The following is an 8,424-nucleotide window of genomic DNA, read 5'->3' on the forward strand; positions in this document are numbered from 1 at the left end:
TACAAGCTTCCTACTAAAAACCGCATGATCAACGCTATTCCCAAAAAACCTGCTGTCAAGCAGAAACACCTTCCCACAGCACTTCTCTCAGCATCATTCCCTAACCTACCCGCAGCTCTCCAGGAGCTGGTCGAAGACACACCCATCTCGATGAGATGAAGAGGTCCTTTCCTAGGACGAGACCACTTCCCTCCTTCTCTTTCTCTTCCAGGTTTCTCTTTCAGTTTCGAAATCCTCAGATGATCATCAGGTTACCCACGAAGAGTTCCAGGATTCCCATGAAAAGCTCAAGGATACCCACGAAGAGTCCCAGGACTTCCACAGACTCCCAGGACACCCATGAAAAGCTCCAGGAACCCCATGAAAAATCCCAGGAAACCCACGAAGAGTTCACTTTCTTCTTCTGCTTCTCTACCTTTTCAAATTTCCATTTATTAATTCCTAGTTATTTTTCAAATACATTTTGTAGTCATATTAAGAACCAATTTTATATAAAATAAGTCTTAGTATTGTTCACTAAAATACCAGGTCCGCCGAAAAGGCCAAAAGCCTCACCAGCGGCCAAATAAACTGTAATATCTTAAGTACTCGATGTAAATACCATTACTATACTTAAATAAAATGTATTTTGACTTGACGCGTTCGGCATTTATTTCAAGCCGTACGTTTGTCAGTGCGCTTCGTGTCAGTCGCAGTAGGTGTTTTGCTGTTTATATCGTATAACAACATGTCCGGAAGAGGAAAAGGAGGTAAAGTTAAGGGAAAGGCGAAGTCTCGTTCCAGTCGTGCGGACTTCAGTTTCCCGTCGGCAGAATTCATCGTCTTCTGCGTAAAGGAAACTACGCCGAAAGAGTGGGTGCAGGTGCTCCCGTTTATTTGGCGGCCGTAATGGAATATCTAGCCGCCGAAGTTCTCGAATTGGCAGGAAACGCCGCCAGAGATAACAAGAAAACCCGTATCATTCCGAGACATCTTCAATTGGCTATAAGGAACGACGAGGAGTTAAACAAGCTCCTTTCCGGCGTTACCATCGCCCAAAGGCGGTGTCTTGCCCAACATCCAGGCGGTGTTGTTGCCCAAGAAGACCGAAAAGAAGCCTTAAATTTAATTCTTCGCCGCCGTCATCTCGAACGAAAAACAAAAACTTTTTATAAAAACCATCTTCACATCGGCCCTTCTCAGGGCCAAAAATTCAACTCGAACGAATTGATTTTTTCGCCCAAAATACAACAACCTATGAGAATCATGTTAAAAAGTCTTTTAGATATTTAAAGTTAAACCGATCAATTAATTCATTATACGAGCGTAGACTGAACGGAAGATTTTCGATTACATTCAACCAAGAAAGATGATTTTTACGACTTTTCATCGTAATTTTTAGAAAAATTCAATGCCCGACTAAAGCACGAACTCGACAACTCTATCTATAATAATTTATTGATTATCTAATTCAAGAAACATTCCGATTCGTCGTAAATTTCTTCACATTTCGCACATTAATCTGTTAAGAACATACACACACACACCGGTCGCCTATACGTGCTCTCCGTCTCGATAATTTCTTGCAGCAGCAGTCGTCAGCGGTGAGCCGTAATACTACAATCAATCGTTTTATTTGCTATGAGATTTTGTTTCAAGTCACGTCTGAGGAGAGTAACTCTACCCCATATTGGACATAACCTCAAATATACTCTTCGTGGCAAAAACGTTCTTTTAACGATGGTCATTCTAACCTAAAACTGCTGTCAAAATTGTCAAAGTCGCCGCCTGGATCACAAATTAAAATGATCACTCACTCCGTACGATTTTCATTTCGATTTGAAGACAAACACACAATTGAGCAACATATTTAATTCGTTTGATTTATTTTGTGGTTTCTGAAAAGAACCGTTTTTTTTTGTTTGTTTGTTTGCTTGCCTGCGGGGGGTTTGTTGTTATTCCTCTGAGGATGCGGATACACGTCATAAAATGATAAAATTAACCGCCGAAACCGTAAAGGGTACGACCTTGACGTTTCAGGGCGTAGACGACGTCCATGGCGGTGACGGTCTTACGTTTTGCGTGTTCGGTGTAAGTTACGGCGTCACGGATGACGTTCTCGAGGAAGACCTTCAACACACCTCTGGTTTCTTCGTAGATGAGACCGGAAATACGTTTCACACCACCACGACGAGCCAATCTTCTGATCGCCGGTTTCGTTATACCTTGGATGTTATCGCGTAGAACTTTGCGATGACGTTTGGCGCCACCTTTTCCCAATCCTTTGCCACCTTTACCACGACCGGTCATCTTGATAAAATTAGGAAATTCTTCGTACAAAACGACGTAGCTTCGACCAAGTTCGTTATGGAACTAACGTCAAAATTTCATTCCGCGGGACTATTTATAAGTTACGGCAGCTCCACCTCGCGTTAAAAACGAATCCACCAATGGCGTCGCCGTATGACTCATCGAGTTTATAAAACGGCCGTTGGCGCGACGAAAATTTTCAGTTGACTTTCGAACGTTCGTACGTACGGTCGGTCGTTCGGTCGAAGCAAGCAAGCAAGCCACTACCTACGTTAATTCTTTTCATTTGATTCATCCGATATCCGAGATGGCGAGAACTAAACAGACGGCTCGTAAATCTACCGGTGGCAAGGCACCTAGAAAACAGTTGGCCACGAAGGCGGCCAGAAAAAGCGCTCCCGCCACCGGAGGTGTCAAGAAACCTCACCGTTACAGGCCCGGTACGGTCGCCCTTCGTGAGATTCGTCGTTATCAAAAGAGCACTGAACTTTTGATCCGCAAGCTGCCTTTCCAACGTCTCGTCCGAGAGATCGCCCAAGATTTCAAGACCGATCTCCGTTTCCAAAGTTCGGCCGTGATGGCACTTCAAGAAGCCAGCGAGGCTTATCTCGTCGGCCTCTTCGAAGACACCAACTTGTGCGCCATCCACGCCAAACGTGTCACCATCATGCCGAAAGACATCCAATTGGCGAGACGCATTCGTGGCGAGAGGGCTTAAATTTCCTCCATCCATCCATCCATCCATCCGATCCGACCATCTAGAATTAACAAATTCTTCATCTTCGAAGGTGTTAAAAGAAGAAAAAAAAAATCGGTTCTTTTCAGAACCACAATTATTTTCCAACGAATTGAAAATTTATCGTTCGCGCATGCAACTTTTTGAGATTGAAAAAAAAAAAAAAAAAAAAAAAAAGTTAGGTTATGTGATTTATTCACAAAATTCGTACTTACATAAAACGATAAACTTTTGCTTTTTTCTTTCACATTAAATTTTCTTTTAACTGAGACTATTTGAAACATTATTATATAATAAAGTTTATCATTCTTTGTAATAACACTGTTTCGACAGTCAAATGAATAGACAAGAAAATCAAATGAAAGTATGTATCTCCTCAACAGAATGTGCATTGTCCAAGCGAATCTTTCGTTCGTTTCTTGAAAATAATTGTGGCCCTGAAAAGGGCCATTTATTTGTATCGATGGTGCCCCTACGTCGATATATACGATCGGAGCACGTTCCCGAAACCACCAGGACGTCGTCGTCGTTGAAAAAATTAAATCATCGTCGTCGACTTTTCACTTCTTTCTCTTGGGTGAAGCGTGTTTTTTTCGCTTTGACGGTGACGGCTTTGGCCGTTTTCGGTTTCGGCGCTTTCGGTTTCTTGGTTGGACCGGCCTTGTTGGATTTCTTCGCTTTCGATGGCGTCTTGGGTTTGACGGGCGATCTGGAGGCGGCGCTGGCTTTCTTTTCGGGAGCGGACGCAGCCTTTCTAGCCTTCGATACGGCGACGCTCTTCTTTTCGGCGGCAGTTTTCTTAGACTTGGCCGAAGCGGCGGGGGCGGCCTTCTTACCGGCTTTTGAGGCGGATCCTTTTTCGGCGGACGTCGGCGCTGACGCGACGGAACGTTTAGCAACGCCCGTCTTCTTGGATTTCGCCGATGACGACGCGGTCGCAGCGGCAGATCTCTTTTTCGTGGCGGACGGAGCCTTAGCTGCACCGGTGACGGCAGAAGCCAACTTGAACGAACCGGAAGCTCCTTTTCCTTTGGTTTGGACCAACGAACCGGATGCGACGGCGCCCTTAAGGTACTTCTTGATGAAAGGCGCAAATTTTTCCGCGTCGACTTTGTAGTTGGCCGCGACATATTTCTTGATCGCCTGCAACGAAGAACCGCCGCGTTCCTTCAAGCCTTTGATGGCGTTGGTGACCATCTCCGAAGTGGGCGGATGAGAAGGTTTGCTTCTCGGATTTTTGGGCTTCTTCTCCTTCTTCACCGGTGAGGAGCCGGAAGTGGCACCGGCGACCGTCGAAGCTGCTTGATTTTCTACGTCGGCCATATTTTCGTCTATCGCGCGCGCGTTTTTTTCTTTTTATTATAGGTAGGCTTATTCTTCGGTGAAAGAACGAATGAACTTTACAGAACGAATTGGGCGCCAAAGTCAAAGTGTTGGCGCGTTCGAAAACGCGCGGACCGCGGACTAAACGAGAGCCTTCTCGTCGAGTTAGAAAATTCAGTGGGCCTCGAATACAGCTTTCGCGTGATGGCATCGTTCTCTTTACGCGAAGATCACCGCCTCCGGGTGCGGGAACATGAGCGATTCGGTCGGCGATGGCCTCCTGAATAACCTCAAGTTTTCCCGGACGACCAGCCGACCTCCAAAAGCGAACAAGGACCGATCGAACGTCGACTCGAACAAAGACCCTCCGAAACAAGGAGATGACATCCAAGTTCGACGCCGACGTTACGCGTTTTCCACGAATAACAGGAAAGTTCCGCTTTCGACCAGACAAACTTGGAAGCATCCTCTACAAGTTTCACGAACGAATCGGTCGAAAAGTACGTGCGATCTTTTCGAAAATCGCCTCGCAAAGAGACGCAGCACGGATCGGAGCGACGACCGACGAACCTGCAGAGTGTAGGAAAAAAATTCACAAACGGTCGAAGATGACGTCCGAGAAGGTCGAATTTTTTCAAGAACGAAGATAAAACCTTCGCCTTTCGTAGGAGTTGATTTTTGAAAACGATCTTGACGAACAGGTCGGAAAAAAAACGATGTCAATTTCGGACTCGACCATGAGAAACGAATTTGTACGACGAACGGACTTTTCGAACGACTTTTTTCGCAAAATCGACATTTTTTCCTCAAAAATTACCTCACACGACGAAATCCCATCATCGAAACATCACCGAAAACAGTTTTGACGGCGAAATTCTCGTCAATTTTACGAAAATAAAGGGAAAATCAGACGGACCACCGTCGAACATCCAGCGACGGGAACGGACGAGTTTTTTAATTTTTCTTGCCAATTCATTGCGAAAGAAGCAATTTTTCTCGACGAAACCATTTTATAATCATAAAAAAAACTCCCCAAACACCACAAACCAACAAAAATACGGAAATCTTGCATTGTTTGCATTTTTCAGACACTCTAAATAAAACTACGTCGATGTCGGCGGATTTTCAGTCGGTCGTCGGTCGACAGAAATCCAACGAAATTTTCATTTGTTCTTCTCAAAAACGAAAAACAAACAAATCAACAAAACATTCCCTACTATTAGTCGACATTTCGAGCAGAAACTACGAACGTCGAAAGATTTAAAAAATGAAATATGTAGGTGTGCGTGCGTGCGTACTTACTTGAAACTTTTTTCTTGTTTCATCGTCGCACTGGAACAAATTAAATTTTAATGCAATGTAAACGCGACCACACTTTCGACGAAAACATCTCTATGAATCGAACGACGTCGGAAAAAGAATAAATCGAGAAGAGAACAAATCATGAAACAACACACACCCACCCCGCCCGGCCCGGCCAGAGTGGTGGGAATTTCGATGAATGAACAGACAAAGAAACCAACTCTGTTATCAGTTCTAAGAAAGAAAGCAGGTAGCGGCGGCGGCGAACCTTCGACCGTACTACGGTCAGTTCATGAATTAACCCCGTCCGTTCGGAGTTTATTCATCTCCGGTCCGTGTCGGCGTTTACTTCAAGTGGGTGCTATTTCCATCTAAGCAAGCAAGTGAGTAAGTAAGTTCTCAAATTTTAAATTACGTTAATCGCAAGTGACTCGTTGAGATCGTCAAACGAACAATTTAATTTAACGCCTCATACGAGTTTTTTTTTTTCGTCATTTTGTCGCAAAAAAAAAACTAAAAAACGACTCGCAAAAAAAAATTTTTTTTTTTTCTTCTTTTAAATCTTGTACATTTTCTGACATGTGTACCATCGAAAAATGTCACATCCAAACGATCGAACAATCACAAAAAATCGTCAACGTACCATCTTGGAAAATTTTACCAGGCAACGACCATACCACGTTGAAAACTACCGGTTCTCGTCCGATCACCGAAGTCAAGCAACGTCGGGCGCGGTCAGTACTTGGATGGGTGACCGCTTGGGAACACCGCGTGCCGTTGTCTCTACTCTTTTCTTTTTTTATTAACATTTCTGATGTCAAACTTTTTTTAAATATATTTTTCACTATTTATATTTTCTCTCAGGAACTTATATAGTATGAAGACGAAAATTTTTAATTCGTTCGAGTTGAATTTGTGGTTCTGAAAAGAACCGATTTTTTTTCTTTTTTTTCCAACCAACTTCCAAGCTGCTCGAGGAGGATTTATTTTGAACTGGTGTATTTGGTGACGGCCTTGGTTCCTTCAGAAACGGCGTGCTTCGCCAATTCACCGGGCAAAAGAAGACGCACCGCCGTCTGGATCTCCCTGCTGGTTATGGTCGAACGTTTGTTGTAATGAGCGAGGCGACTGGCTTCAGCAGCTATACGTTCGAAGATGTCGTTCACGAAACTGTTCATGATAGACATAGCCTTGCTGGAGATACCGGTATCGGGATGGACCTGCTTCAACACCTTGTAAATGTAGATGGCGTAACTCTCCTTCCTCCTGCGCTTCTTTTTCTTGTCGCTCTTCGAGATGTTCTTTTGAGCTTTTCCGGCCTTCTTGGCCGCCTTACCGCTGGTCTTGGGTGGCATTCTCTTCTAGTCGTCGAGTTAAAAAAACGTTTAAAAACAGAAAACGAGACAGACACGACGTGCACGTTACGACGAGTATACTCGATCTAAAACGCCGCACACCTAAAATCCCTCTATTTATAACGAGCGAGCGACAAACAGGCGCTCCGCCTTAGTTCGTCGTTCGACCATTGCCCTAACGAGATGGCGCTGTACCGACCATATAAATTTCTAGCCTTCGCCGCGTTCGGCATTTATTTCAAGCCGTACGTTTGTCAGTGCGCTTCGTGTCAGTCGCAGTAGGTGTTTTGCTGTTTATATCGTATAACAACATGTCCGGAAGAGGAAAAGGAGGTAAAGTGAAGGGAAAGGCGAAGTCTCGTTCCAGTCGTGCCGGACTTCAGTTTCCCGTCGGCAGAATTCATCGTCTTCTGCGTAAAGGAAACTACGCCGAAAGAGTGGGTGCAGGTGCTCCCGTTTATTTGGCGGCCGTAATGGAATATCTAGCCGCCGAAGTTCTCGAATTGGCAGGAAACGCCGCCAGAGATAACAAGAAAACCCGTATCATTCCGAGACATCTTCAATTGGCTATAAGGAACGACGAGGAGTTAAACAAGCTCCTTTCCGGCGTTACCATCGCCCAAGGCGGTGTCTTGCCCAACATCCAGGCGGTGTTGTTGCCCAAGAAGACCGAAAAGAAGCCTTAAATTTAATTCTTCGCCGCCGTCATCTCGAACGAAAAACAAAAACTTTTATAAAAACCATCTTCACATCGGCCCTTCTCAGGGCCAAAAATTCAACTCGAACGAATTGATTTTTTCGCCAAAATACAACAACCTATGAGAATCATGTTAAAAAGTCTTTTAGATATTTTAAAGTTAAACCGATCAATTAATTCATTATACGAGCGTAGACTGAACGGAAGATTTTCGATTACATTCAACCAAGAAAGATGATTTTTACGACTTTTCATCGTAATTTTTAGAAAAATTCAATGCCCGACTAAAGCACGAACTCGACAACTCTATCTATAATAATTTATTGATTATCTAATTCAAGAAACATTCCGATTCGTCGTAAATTTCTTCACATTTCGCACATTAATCTGTTAAGAACATACACACACACACCGGTCGCCTATACGTGCTCTCCGTCTCGATAATTTCTTGCAGCAGCAGTCGTCAGCGGTGAGCCGTAATACTACAATCAATCGTTTTATTTGCTATGAGATTTTGTTTCAAGTCACGTCTGAGGAGAGTAACTCTACCCCATATTGGACATAACCTCAAATATACTCTTCGTGGCAAAAACGTTCTTTTAACGATGGTCATTCTAACCTAAAACTGCTGTCAAAATTGTCAAAGTCGCCGCCTGGATCACAAATTAAAATGATCACTCACTCCGTACGATTTTCATTTCGATTTGAAGACAAACACACAA

At 43.9% G+C, this 8,424-nt stretch overlaps 1 non-coding gene across 1 annotated transcript; it reads left to right on the plus strand.

The window, feature by feature from the left end:
- The first annotated feature begins 6,313 nt into the window (after positions 1 to 6,313).
- Positions 6,314 to 6,433, plus strand: LOC148165649 (5S ribosomal RNA). The gene has a single exon (XR_015771290.1). It is a non-coding gene; the product is annotated as a 5S ribosomal RNA (ribosomal RNA).
- The last annotated feature ends 1,991 nt before the right edge of the window (positions 6,434 to 8,424 follow it).

Source organism: Gnatocerus cornutus, unplaced genomic scaffold (assembly GCF_029298725.1).
Source record: "Gnatocerus cornutus isolate USDA-ARS CGAHR unplaced genomic scaffold, icGnaCorn1.1 ctg00000258.1, whole genome shotgun sequence".
Taxonomy (NCBI): domain Eukaryota; kingdom Metazoa; phylum Arthropoda; class Insecta; order Coleoptera; family Tenebrionidae; genus Gnatocerus; species Gnatocerus cornutus.